The sequence below is a fragment of the Python bivittatus genome, unplaced genomic scaffold, assembly GCF_059951505.1.
Source record: "Python bivittatus isolate LINGU-HERP-01145 unplaced genomic scaffold, Pbiv_v1 ctg000330_np1212, whole genome shotgun sequence".
In the NCBI taxonomy this organism is placed as follows: domain Eukaryota; kingdom Metazoa; phylum Chordata; class Lepidosauria; order Squamata; family Pythonidae; genus Python; species Python bivittatus.
In genome coordinates, this window is record NW_028277058.1 from 48,160,821 (window position 1) to 48,175,192 (window position 14,372).

The 14,372-nt window shown below is 38.2% G+C and overlaps 1 protein-coding gene across 4 annotated transcripts in view; it reads left to right on the top strand.

Annotated features, from left to right (window-relative positions):
• Positions 1 to 14,372, top strand: part of TMTC1 (transmembrane O-mannosyltransferase targeting cadherins 1) — a 139,267-nt gene that overhangs the window by 32,463 nt on the left and 92,432 nt on the right. The window lies entirely within an intron of this gene.

Sequence of the window (14,372 nt, forward strand, 5' to 3'; positions counted from 1 at the left end):
CTCTCAATGTTTATCTTCAACATCAATTTTAAGATTCCTATTAAATATGATAGCTATTCATATGCTTTATTTGAATATCCACTAATATGTTTGTCCATTCCAAGTCCTAGAACTGGCGAAAAGCTGTTCATTTGGTAGAACGTGTGTTTCTTGAAGCATAATACAGTAATATCAGGTTGTAATTTTTTCCAATTTGTTACGAATGTATCCATTCTTCATCTTTATCTAAGTCTGTTTACATTCCAACTGGCTTCTTTCCTTAGAAAATACATTTTCTTTAGATACTTTGCTTTTGGAGTGCAAATTTGGTAACCAGATTGACATATTGCATGAATGCATTGTTTGCTCAGGTATGGTTTGCAAAAAATATGATTTGGCTGAGTTAATGCAACAGATAAACCATGGTTTACAAACCACTATAGTTCACTCAATATGCTAAATCCAAACCTAAGAAATCAGATTATATTTCGGTGCGATGTGAGCCCAGTTAAAACATTTAATAGCTATTCCAAACCTATTTTTGTTGTTTCCATTTTTATTGAGAAAGGAGCACAGTTAATGATATGCAGCTTCACTGCTATGAAACCTATCATGCTGTGGGATAGTGATTGAAACACACATCATAAAACGTATCCACCAGATGTGAGGAATCACTAATATTAAATCAGGAATCACTAATATTAAATCAGTTAACACCAATGAACACCCAAATTTAAAATATTCTGTAATAGTCAAGCTCCTATAGTTAGTATGAAAAATCCAAACTTTTCTGCCAGCCCTGGGGATTTGTGTTGATTTGCAGATACTGGTTTCATCAGATCTAAGCCATCGTTGCACCCTTGGATCTGTGAAGCAATTGATTTTAATTTCTTAGGCTTTTCCCTTGCGACTTCACTGTGTGGATTAATGTAAATTCAGTCATCTCTCCGATTGTTTAACCTGTTTGCTAAGGATATTAATGAGCCTTGTCAGATGAGTCATTTCTATTCTTGTACCTCAGTGCAAAACTGCATTCCAAATTGTAGCTACTTTGAAATCAGTTTACAGCTAATGGCTTCTCTCTCCTCTCCCTTTTCCCCAAACTGGGGGAATTATCATTTTGTCAGAATTGCAAGAGTGTTTTATTAAATGCCTTTTCACCACTTTGTCCTCAGATGTTGTTCTACTGTTCTCAACATACGCTGTCTGAATTTAATTTAAGAAGAGTTATTGCTTATTGATAAAGGTTCTATACTTCATTAATTAAATGGGGAAATTAATACTTTTCAATTGATTTAAAAGATGAGAGCTGCAATTTAGATGAGGGATTTCCTTTTCTTCCATATTTATGCAAAAGGAAGATGTTCCTGAGTTTAAGATGATCTCCACCTAGAAGAAAAATTTGTTGGTAAAAATGTGTGTGTATCTCCTTTTCTGGGTGAATATAAGTTGATCCTTCTCATTTTAAGGTAAATAATGTTGGGGGGAAATGTCTTTTTTTAGGTTAATATGATCTTTGTTGCACTGAAAATACCCATCATATCCAACTATTACAGCTAATCCTGGCATTATTTATAATATTTTCATTGTGCAGAAATATATACTACAAATGCATTTATGTATTTACTATATTTGTTATAGCTTGCATATTCAGCTATGAAAGTTTCTTTTTCAACCAAATGAACTAATAAGAAGATACAAAATAGCGTCAGAAATAAAATATATCATAATCAATTATGACAACATGACAAGAATAAAGCAAAGAAATAATAAATGCAGTTGTAAGTATTCTAATCCCTCGGTTAAGGTGATTAATAATAATTAGACTTTGTTTATGTAAAGCCTAGTGGTTTGCATCTATGTCAGATCTGCTAAAAAATACAGTAGAAGAACATTGTTTATTAAATTGGGTGCCATTAAATTAATTTCTCTTACTAACTGATGCTTAACATGATACTCTTGGGTTATGAGAGTTTCCTTAAATCATTTACTGAATTCATGGCATGGTGATCGCTTCTAGCTTAGATGGAGCTTTCTTCTTAAAATCTGCAAAGGAGGATGTGATATTTAATAGTGACTTGTTTTGACAATTGGGGGGTGTAACAGTATGTGTGTAGGGTGGATTCATTTTGTTAAAGTTGACAGCTAGTCTCTTTTAAACGAAGCTTTGTTCCTTCCCCTACGTCTGTCGTTCCATTTCCCCCTTTCTTAATCAGTCAGAATTCTGTGATCGCTAAGGTTGCTCTGTCCTCTTTAAAAAACAAAATAAGCCTTCAAGGTTTTTTTCTCCTCTAGCTCTGTATCAGGGTTTTCTTTTGTCTGCCTATCTTTTTCTTGTAACTTGACAGTTTTATTTTGACTGCGTAAAGATACAGGGCTGGAAAATTACTTTTCTTTTAGAATACAGCAGATATAAGCAACACAGAATTGTGTTTATCTCAAACATCCTTTTAGAGGCCCTCAGAGTATTTCTGGAAGGGTTGGGATGGAGTGAGGAGGTAAAATCTGCCCCTTAAAGCTTTATCCACCCATTTAACTCTGTTTAAAAAAACCTAATCTCCCCCCCCCCCCCCGACTGACTTTTGCCAGTTTGGAGGGATACACAAAGTAGATGCCATAAGGTTTAAGGCATCCATTTTGCCTCAGAATTTGTCTTCAAATTCCCACCCACCCAAAAAACTAGAGACTGAAAACATCAGAGTAGTGACAATTTGCTGGCCCCTCTGCATCTGGGTTGTGATCTTCCAAATAAGTAGTTCTCATTAATATTTGTGCAGCAATGATTAATTTCAACAAAGTGCCTGGCATGCTAGGATGAGTGCATTTCTTTGTGTGTAGGAAGAACACACTGTACCTCGTGTTTTGTTTGTCAAGGGTAAGGAAGAGAGTGTGGTTTAAAAAAGACATAGTGTCTAGAAACAACATGTGTGAGGGGCAACTTGGTGCCTTCTGGGCATTCAGAACTACAGGTAGTCCCCAGTTTAAGGATGAGTTCTGTTCCCAAGGTCTGTCCTTAAGTCGAATTTGTATGTAAGCCAGAACATTATTAATGTATTATACTGTGTAAGTAGTATTGTGTAATGAACTCAAACCATTGTGTATTTATCTCGAATCATTGTACATTTAACTTGAATTTTGCTACAGTAGGCTCCGTTCTTAACTATGGGTCATCCTTAGACTGGGCGTTCTTAACCCGGGGACTACCTGTATATAAACCCAGCCTAAATCTTTGCAGTGTGGGAGAAAGTTGCAATCCATTGCTCCCAAGTTCTTGCCATTCCTAAGTAATTGCTGTGCTGTACTCAAAACCCAGCCAGATCAATATGGGCAAGAAAAGATCCCTCCATTTGGAGTAACTGAGCAAGATTTCATATATTCCCTGTTTAGATCATCGATCCCAATTTGGTTCAGAGGAGAATGAATAAATGGAAGGATTGTGGCGGAGAATGAACTGTTTGGTTCTTCACATCGAAAGTCGTAATAGCAAAACTTCATCGCCTTAGGCAGCATTTATAACACTTTGCCAGGGTTTGGGAAATTTTCTTTAGAAGTTTTACTTTATTAAAAGTAGAAAACATTGCAAAAGGGGAAAATCCACTCCCAGATTCTTTTTAAGAATCTTTCCCAAGGTTGTGAATGGGATCACACCTGTCTTTTAAAAATGAGAGGAGTTTCCCAAGATGATTTATAAAATACCAAGTAAGAAGGAGAGAGATTTGTTAATTTTTTTTAAAAAAAAAAATCGCCATGGAGTGAATGCAGCCTGTCTTTCATCCAGCTGGAGTGGGAAAACGTGTGAATTCTGAGTGTAGATTGGGTTTTTTCGTTCCCTGCACAAGAAAAGATGCTGCTTCTCTGATAGGATCTCGCACAGATCACTATTCAGTTATAGATGTTGACATGATAAAATAATTTGTGGACATAGGCAGAATCTTCATTTTTATCAAAACAGCTGTGGCTTCATCAAGGAGGCCATTTAATGGGTGGGTTGGCAACTAGACAACTGAGTCAAAGGCAGGAATAAAGTAACATGCAAACATGAAATCCTCCTCAGCAGTGGGAGAAGACCAGACGGCTCTGGAATTGTTTTGAGGCAAACTATCCTCCCCTGGTTAGATGTCTTATATGAACCAGGAAGACAAGGTGAAACTTAGATTAACTTTCTTTCCAGCAGCTAGATACTGAGATGAGAGCCCATCGTGGCCCTGGAACATAGGGGCTTCTCTGGGCCTTCTCTCGTTCTTTTTTCAATTTCTACAGGCTCAGGAGTGAAATGGAGGTAAGAAGGAGATGAAAGAGCCTAAGCCTCTTTCCATCCCACCTCTAGTCATGCTGATTCTTTCTTTAACCACACTAGATTTTTCCTTTTTTTTTTTTCTCTAAAGGTACCAAATAAGTATTGGGAACTGCCAAGCACAAATAGGTTGGGATATGAGCCTGGATGATTGCTTCTCATTGACTGAGAGGTCTTCCTATGGTCTGTCCATTCATTCATTCATTCATTCATTCATTCATTCATTCATTCATTCATTCATTCATTCAATTTATATGCTGCCCATTTCCCACAAAGGGTCACTCAAAGGGTGGGTCTCACTCATGGGTAAGTGGTAGCAACAGACAAGACTGAACAGGCTGTGTGTATGTGTGGAAATGGTGGTGGTGGTGTTGAATTGTTTTCCATCACTCAATAATATTGCCTGCTTTGGCTTGGATTGACTTTGCACAGGTGCATCACCTAAAATTAAACTCAAGTGTAGCTGGAATAAAGGCTGTTGAAATTGTCTTTCCATTTGCCCTTTGTCTTCCAAATCAGCTGTGTTTCCAGCTAGTGCCAAAAGTAAATTCAATTTACTGCAGGCATCTTTCTAAAGAAAAATGGTTGCTGTCCTTTCTTCCTAGTAGTCTTTGGTATAGCAAAGCCTTCTCCCACATTTGCACTCAGAATTCTTTGGTGTAAATAAAATTTAAAGTTGACCTTGGGAAGGTATGAGAGACCCATTAATGGGGGAAGGGAGGGAGGAGTAAGCTGTTAAGGGGGGCGGGGATTGGCAGAAATGTTTACACAGTTCTGACTAAGAGGGAAATATGAGAAAGAAATTCAAATTAACCCTGCCTTGATTTTGCTTAGTAAAAGATGGAAGAGCAAGAAACTTGGACGGGCTTTCCAGATTCTATTATTCTATCTTACTGCAAAAAAAGAGTATTTTTGGAATCCCCGCTATGCCTGTTTCTTGACCTGGCCTATCTCAAAGGGCTGACACCCAGACAGCATGATCGTTGAATTTGGGGAGTTGGTCCATCAGTTTGGAGGCCTCCAAGGCTGGCAAGAAGGCTGGCATAATTTGAATCTCCCCCACGTGTTTCATCTGATATGATCCAGTTTAATTAAGACAGTTTTCATACATTATGATAAATCATAGCTTATTTTTATCATGGTTCACTGATGTTCTGTCACATTCTGACAGAGAAGAGAAGCAAGCTGAATGGATGTTATATTGCTTTTAGGACAGGATTCTGCATGTTACAGAATCTTTGTGCTGTTGATGCTTTAAAAATTCTCCCTAGGATAAAATGTTTCTATACATACGCTCTTGTAATGGATGGCATGAGTGGGGAAGATTCTGGAATGGAGCTTCAAGGTTGTCAGGAGGGGGGAGAGAGATTTCAGGGCAAGCGCCTTCTCAGCCCGCAGCAGGAGTGTGGGAAGACGAAGAGGATGAGGCTGGCTCCTCCCTAGAGTCTCACGGGTTATAGCCACTAGTTGCTTTAGCATAGGTTGAGTCTGGCGAGATTTTGTCTGTTAGGTGCGAGCTAATAAAGGAACTGAACTGTACTGGATTGCCTCGCTGTTCTTAGGCTGAACCTGACAGCTCTTCCAATGTGTTAGAACTACAATTCCACAAATTTCCAACCATTATGTCTGTTGGCCATGCTGGAGGAAATTCTGGGAACTGCAGTTCCAACACATTAAGGAGATACAAAATTAGGGAAGGTGGGATAGGGTTTGTGATGGTGTCTGTCAAGTTCATATGCAGTTTAGTATGGAATTAATTTCATTTTTGAAAGTGAAACTTGCCTGTCACAGGCTATCAGTCTTGAAGATACAGTGTACCCTGGGTCAAGGCACTGTGCCTCCAAATGCCATCTGCAAGGTAACAATGACAGGACGGGCATATGTCTCCTACTTTGAGCAGCTTTTGGTTGGTCACTGTGAGAAAATGATGGACTTAGTTAAGCCCATGAAGGTTATCATCTTATGAGATTTTCTGACTTTTAGTGCACATTTTGAGGGGAACTAGAGGAGGAGAAAATCTAGCATACCTTGCAATTCCAGTAAAATGTCATCACTGGCTAGGTTTGGCGGCCAAGGCACATTGTTCAGAAATCATGAACACCGTTGATGTAACCCTATGAAGAATTGGAGCATTGTTAAAATAATTGTTAATTGTAAGTAAGTCTTACAAACATTTCTGCATGTCCAGAATTTTTTTTTTTGTATTAACAAAAGCAAAAGTAATTGCCAGTTCTTAACATTCTAACAGTTGTTATGCAGATATTTCAGTTTGAATATGCTTGGGTTCCCATAAAAGAAATACAACTTAGTACTGTATTGTCTCTTCTGGTTTGTTCCCAGACTGATAAGGATTCAAGAGATGGTCTCATAAATAACTCCTGAAAGCGCCTTACCTGCCAGTTTGCCGGTTCACAGAAATTCAGTAACAAAAGAAAATTAGACAATTCTGCCACAATGTACAGTATGTTGTGAAATGCTGGTTTGTAGATAGGAAATAGTTCAATTGCTGTAATTCCTATAACCTTAACCATTTCTTCTTAATCTTGCTAAAGGGATTTCATGAAAATTGTGCTTGAAAAAGGAATTACTTTCAGTTTCAGATAGATACCAAGAACCTGACATTTTGAAACTTAAATATTTAAATTCAGATTCATGCAGATGTTGGACATTTAAGAAGGTTATACAGATGGCCATCATTATTCCTGGGGTTCTTTTGCAGCTAACAATGGCAGGTAACAAAAATGCGGATTATGTGACCTTGGAAAAATTCCACCTGCCATTTTGTATGTGAATAAAATACACAAAAACCCTCCAAAAGTCCTCCTCCAAAGAGAAACATGCACCAAAACCTGTGGATATCTAAAACTTTACTGTGGATAATGATTTTTATTTACCTATTATGGATACGTAAAACTGCTGGTGACGGAGTTGCAGATAACCAGAGCCATCTGTATTAACACTCTCTTATACGGCTTTTAATGCAAGTCTGCAGTTGGTTTTTCCTAGTCCAAGAAAAATTACAGGAGTAGAAATAGATTTCTCCTTTAGAGAACAGTGCACATTAATTCATTGCAGTTGAATATGACACCAAGGCCTACTTCACATATATTGCTAATCCCAGATTAATCACGGTGCATTGAACAAGTCATAATGGCCTGGTTTGCACATAGCATTTAACTCTAACAGATGGCTTCATATATCCTGCTAAGCCCCAAACCCAGTGTGGTTTAGCCATCTTGAATTCACTTGGACTGCTTCTTAGTATTGGCTAATATAGCTGGAGTCTTTGTGTTCTGCTTATAAATCACAAACTACTGTATATAGAATGGCCTGATTTACAAACACACGAACCATAAATTTGTTTGTTTGGTTTGGATTTGAGGGTTGTGTGACCCAAGCCACTGTGGCTTGTAAATCATGATTTATGACATAACGTGTTCTGCAAACCCAGCCAATTTTGGTTTATTCAATAAAGCATAGGTAATATGAGCAGTCTTAGCATGATTTGTGAACTCAGCCAGTATGTGGGGGTAAAATAAAACCAGACTGCTGCCTACGTATCGCTTCACAGCTGAACGTTGGTAACAAACAAGGTGGAAAGTAATGGTATCTTAACATCATTTTTTAATAACAATGGGAAGATTTTTTTCTGCTTAGATCCAAGTGGAGAAAAGCTACTTAAATCAATTTTGCAATGTTTTCTAAGCCATTTATGTCTGCATACATGGTATATTTCATTACGAATTCATTTATGGTACATTTTTTATTGTTAACTACTCTGGGATAGATTTGTATGAAAGACTGTACACAAGTAGCTATAAATAACTGGAATTTCATTATGAGGAAAGGCAAGCCCACTTGGGGCTTTTTAACTTAGAATTATAGCATAATATAATTCAGAAATAAGGCTCATTAACTTTAATGGGGTTTACTCCCAGGTAAGAGAGGGTTATGAGAAACTTTTATGTAATTCTTAATGGCTATTATCCTTCCTTCCTTCCTTCCTTCCTTCCTTCCTTCCTTCCTTCCTTCCTTCCTTCCTTCCTTCCTTCCTTCCTTCCTTCCTTTCTCATAATAGTAGAATTTAGAGTCAACACATCAAGCCGTGCAATGGATGCATGCTTGTGACTATGCCGAAAAGCAGGGATATAGGAATCCAGATCTTACCCTTTTTTCAAGGTTTCATTCCTTGCAAACACATAAAGTTATATACTATTTTTCTTTATATGAATATTTCATGTGCATCACAAAATGTGGACAAATGCAACAATTGAAGGATAATTACATCATGCTTTGCATATTAGTCCAGAGAGTAGAAATATTATTATTATTTTATATTAAAATGCAAACCAGAAACACTTTTCCATTTTGCTCCTGAAAATTAACTTGCTCGAGAAGTTATTAAAAATATTCACACTATTCTTCTTTGAGCTCAAGATGGCAAAATGATCTTTTTCACCCATAAATCCCGTGAAATCAAATTAAATTAATACTCCTGTGAAAATTCTCAAATCTCACAGTGAAGAATCAGCCTAATTGTGAAAATCAGACCTAAGTTGTTTTGCAGACTCCTCCAATGTCATTCTGTCTAGGTTCACACTTCAGACTATTGTTTTTGGCTTGCTGTGTTACATATGCCATGGTTTATGGCTTGGTATGTTGTGCAAACCCCACCAATTATAGTTTATTCAATAAACTGTTATTAGAACCGTGTACATGAAAATCACCACCTTCATTCCACTGAGTGCTGTTCTTCATCCTGCTGATTTGATGACATTTTAAGATCTTTCTCTCTGGCTTAGCAGTCTCTTGCTGAAAGTTCCGAGTCCCGTATAACATGCAAAATTCTGTACCTTTATGTCTCCAAAATTATATATGGATTCCAGAGCTTTCTGTTGTGTGATATTCCTGTTCCTTTCTCTTCCTCTCAGTATCAGGTAAAAGGAGAATTGATATTTCTCAACCATCTCATTTTTCCTGAGGCCCCAGGATACATCCAGAATGTTGATTACCTATATTGTTTTTCATGGCTTTCTGGTCTTAATGTAGCACTTACTTTGTGGCCTTGTTCCCAAATAGATAATAAAACACTCTTATCTTTTACCCATGAAACATTTTGAAAATGAAAAACTCAAATTTTATTCTTTTTGCCTTTTGATCAGCTAGGGTTAGTTGTACATAGACTGGATTCTTGCTCCTGTTTCCATGGTCCTTGTGTTGCAGTTCAAGGTTGTGATGGCCTCCACCTCACCATGGTGCTGATGGTCTAGTTTACCCACTGTTAAGCCTTGATCTTTTTCTCTTCTTGGGCTTCCTTACAAATGTTCTGTAGTCACCGTGTTCATGCATTTTGGGTTTTTAAAGAGCAGAACAGGTAGGAATTTGGAGTCAGAGTCCAGATTGAAAGAATGAACTCAAGATGTAGCTGGGCCAGTTTACTGTTTTGGAAACCTGCCAAATAATGTACTGTGTTCTCTAAAACGCCCCATGAGTAGCAAGACCATTAAGTTCAGAGTCTGATATTACCTGACTGGGTAATGTTTGGGGAATGATTGGGATGACTCCTCTTTCTTTATATGAATAGGCCTCTCACTTTTCATCTTAACAAACTGCTTTGTTGTCTGAGGAGCTGATTTACATGGTTCTATCCATACCAGAAACTTTTAACACTGTTGTAAAATTGAGGTCTTGAATTTTATAGACTCCCCAGGTGTCTTCAGTAATTAAATGGTCACCACCACCACCACCACCACCACCACCTTGGGATAATCTTTTCAGGAAAAGCTTACGCATCTTCTTATATGTTCCCATTTGAAATCTCCTTATGTTTTGTGTGTCTCTCTGGGTGTCTGTGTCAGTATAAAAATACTAAGTGTATCAGAGACGTTGTTGGTTTATTAAGCATTTCTGTGATTCTGATAAGGGGCAATTTATGACAGGGCTTTTAGAAAAGGGAAGGAACAGCTAATCCAATGCTCATAGAAGTAGAAGTGAATCCCTTTCCTTTTTAGTTCTTTTGAAATTCCTTCTTTTTAGGGTTTTTTTTTAAAAAAATTCCTTAATGAATGTTGCGTTGTGGAAGTATTTATTGTGTTGTTATGATGACCAACTAAACATTTTTGCAATACCTATCTATGCATTAGCCCTGAATTAGAAATGCTGGAATATGGGGAGCAGACTGGGGACTCAGGCTGTCAAGTACTATGGACTGAATGTCAGCGAGAAAACCAAAAATACTGCTAGGCTGACCAGGTAAAATACAAGAATATCAGCATTCTTTGTGTATATAGTATTAAATCTGCCTGACATGGATGCTGTCAGTCACAAAGGCCTGTGCTACATACCCTGCTTTTTTCTATGAAAAAGAATAAGATATAAGGGGAAATTCTTCCCCCAGCCCTCATTATCTGCTCCATGGCTTTCAGTCTGACTTTCCATCCTACACATAATTACTTTATTACCAAGCTTCCATTGGCCCCAGTGGAGATTTTTAACAAGCTCAGTTGCTGCATTTCTGAGGCTCTGCTGCTGGGGAGGAAAGACTAAGAAACAGAAGGATTTTCAGAAGACCTCCTTTAGTTGCTATTGAGGAGATGGAGCTAAGCTGCACTGTTGATGTGGATCATGCCAGGCATTGATTCACTAAATCTTAAGAATCTAGGTTTCCTGGTGAATGACCCATCTTGTGAAGGCCTGATGTGATTTCCTCTTTAGAGAGGTGATAATCTCCCACGCTTGATCTCTGCTTGAAGTGCTTGGTTCATAGAAGATACAGTACTTGCATTTGCAAGGAGATAGCGATCTTGGCATAAGAGATATACCATGGAAAGTAACCAGGACACTAGGCTGGATTTCAGGAAACTCCAAAGTATTTGTAGATTGTATGAGTATAATTAGAAGAGAAATAACAAGTAGCCCCAGTTTAAGGACAAATTCCATTCCCAAGGTCTGTCCTTAAGTTGAATTTGCATGTAAGTTGGAACAGTATTATTGTATAATATTATGTAAGTAGTAGTGTGTAATTAACTGGTACCATTGTTTATTTAACCCAAACCATTGTGTATTTAACTCAAATATTGCTACAATAGGCTCCATCCTTAACTATGGGTCATCTTTAAACGAGGTGTTCTTAACCTGGGGACTACCTGTATTACTCAGGTCAGTAGGAAGCTATCCTTTAGGGCAGAGAGGACAAGGCTGAACGCCCCTTCCTCATGTTTGCAGATAACTTAAAGAGCTATCTGGTGCTTGTGGAGGGGACAAGATTGACAGAAGCAGTAGATAGCATTTCATTGTACATTCTCAGCTAGGATAAATGATGTCATTGGCTGGGCAGAACATTTTGCAATATCTCTCACTCACCTCTGTCCCTCTTCTGCCTGCAAAACTAATAGGATAGAGTAGCCCTTGCTGGAATTAGTTCTTGTAAGTTGGTTGCTGAAGTCATAAAAATGTATAAGGTTTTACAGGAATCATTTTATTTTGGGGGGCCATTTAAAAAGCACACAAAGAGGTGGTGGAGGAGGGTCTGTTCAGATTGATTCCTCTAGTAACTTTGCACCAAAATAGTAAGACTCATTAGAAATAATCTTAAAATGGGAGCTATTGATTGTCTGACAAAAACAGACGTTTGGATTTTGTAAGATAAGACCATTTTTAGTCTAGTCAGGTACTTAACAAAGATGCCAAGATCAAATACGAACATGTAATATAATGCTTAAATATTGATTCATTGTAAGGGATCTGAGTGTTTCTATAGAATTAGGAATTTTTATCCAGCACCAGAACAAACTCAGGGTTTGCTACCCAATAATTCTAGGAGATTACCAGTAAATTTTGAAAGCTTTATTTTAGCAATTTAAGCATATCACATTCTCTCTATCTCTTTGCCACTCAAATCTTACGTATACCAGAGACCCTTTTTTGGGCTGGCCAGGGGACAAAAGGGCACAGAAAGTCCCCTTAGAGTGCTGTTTGAGATGACCCTTGATGGAGTGGAACCATGATGGGACTTTGGCTTTTCCAGCACTCTTTTATACATAGTGCTGGATTGCTTCAGTTTGATTGCTGGGTTACCTCATACATCATGTTGTGAGCATTCATTTACCTCTGGTAGTCATCCATTGGACCAAGATATTCTCTTATATGGCCATTCTGTGACCATAGGGAATATAAGAATTTTATCAGAAAAGTGTTCTCAAAGAATTCTCAGTCTATTCATAACTTGACCTGGAACATCTCAGATCTTGATACAGTCTTGCATACACAAAATTTTCAGGGTTTTTTTCCAGTTCAACAACAAAGATCAGAATTGTGCAAGCCATGGTATTCCCTGTGATACTCTGTAGAAGCAAAAGTTGGGCTTTGAAGAAGCAGGATAGGAAGAATATTGTTGCTTTGGAACTTTGGTGTTGGAAAAGACTCCTGAGAATACCATGGACAGCCAAGAAAACTAATAAATTGTCATGGTGAGCTCAGACTCAGATGAGGAGACTAACAATGAGCAACCAGTTCCAGAGTTGCTGGAACTGCTGTCTGAGGAGCTGCAGGCAGAGGAGGTGGGGCTGTCCAGTAACCAGCAGGCACAGTCTCTGAAGTTGAAGAGTCTGAGCTGCCACCCCCTCCCAGTGCAAGTGCTCACCGTGTGGAGAGGAGAGCAGAGCAAAGGTGCTCTGCAAGGCTCCTTGCAAGAAAGGAGCCTCATCCTTCCAGATGAGCAACACCAGGACTGCTTCTGTTTAAGAGCAGCAAGCTCAAGCTTCTCTGGGGGAATGACCATTTGTTTTCCCAGACTCTGTGTGCCTTGACTCCTAATTTGAAACCTCATGGACTCTGGACCTGGATTGGCTGATGAAACTTTTACAACATTTGGACCCTTGGACTTCTTTTGACCACTCTTGTGCCTGCTGTTTTGGATTGGAACTCTTTTAAGGCAAACTTGCTGAACTTTGGGGGACTTGTTTCTCTACTCTGTGTGTGTGTGTGTGTGTGTGTGTGCATGCGCACGCGTTTCTTTTGTTTATTTCCTTCACAAAACTTATAAGTAAAGTTTGCAACCACCTCTTTGTGTGCTTGTGTGTACTTGGCCTGGGACAGGATACAAATGCATCATTGAACAGGTCAACCCAGAGTTCTCACTCAAGGCACAAATGACCAGACTCAAATTATCCTACTTCAGACACATTATACAAAGACCCAGCTCTCTGGAGAAGGCTCTAATGCTGGGAAAGGTGGAAGGAAGGAGAAGAAGAGGATGACCAGCAGAAAGATGGATGAACTCAGTTACAGTGGCAATGAGCACACCATTGGAAGACCTGAAGGACCAGATTAGGGATAGATAATTAGGAGTTGAAAATGACTTGATGGTACATAATCAAACAATCAATTAACATCTTATAAGAGAGATAAATTTGTGATTTTTGTAGTATTTTATTAATTTTCTTGACCTTATATTCAAAATATTATTTCAAATAGATCACACACTTTCTGGAACAAATTGCCTCTTGCACATTTTCTTATCCTGTTTTATTTTTATATAGTTTCTTGTCTCTTGCTTTGTTGTCATGAAGAGGGTTTTTTTAAGGATTGTTAAGGTTGTCTGCAGTCTACTCTAAAAATATTGATCAACATACTACTTTGGACATTTTTCTCTTCATCTATGAAAAGTTATAAACCACCTCTTTCTTTTCTGCTTTTGGAGTTTCTGGATCATAGTTCTGCTTAAGCACTTGACTAATTGGGCAAATGTGATAGAAGTATAGTACCTGGGAAATTAATATGGTGAGCAACCCATTCAAGTAGCAAACAGGATTTACTATTTGGTAGGAAATGGAGAAAATTCTTTTTTTCTTTTTTTGGGATTCTAAGCTTTCACTCCAAGAACAAATGGTATTATACTGGTGGAAGAGGTCCTTCTGAAAAAAAACAAACAAACACTTCTCCTTTAGCTATTGAGTGAAAACTTAGAAATCTAGCTTATATGATGCACACAGTTGAACTATACATACTTCCTGTATGACTGGTGGTTCTGCCAAAAGATTCAGATTTTCTGAGATGTACCTTGAATGTTTAAGAGAGGTAAGAACAAGAGCACCCCAGC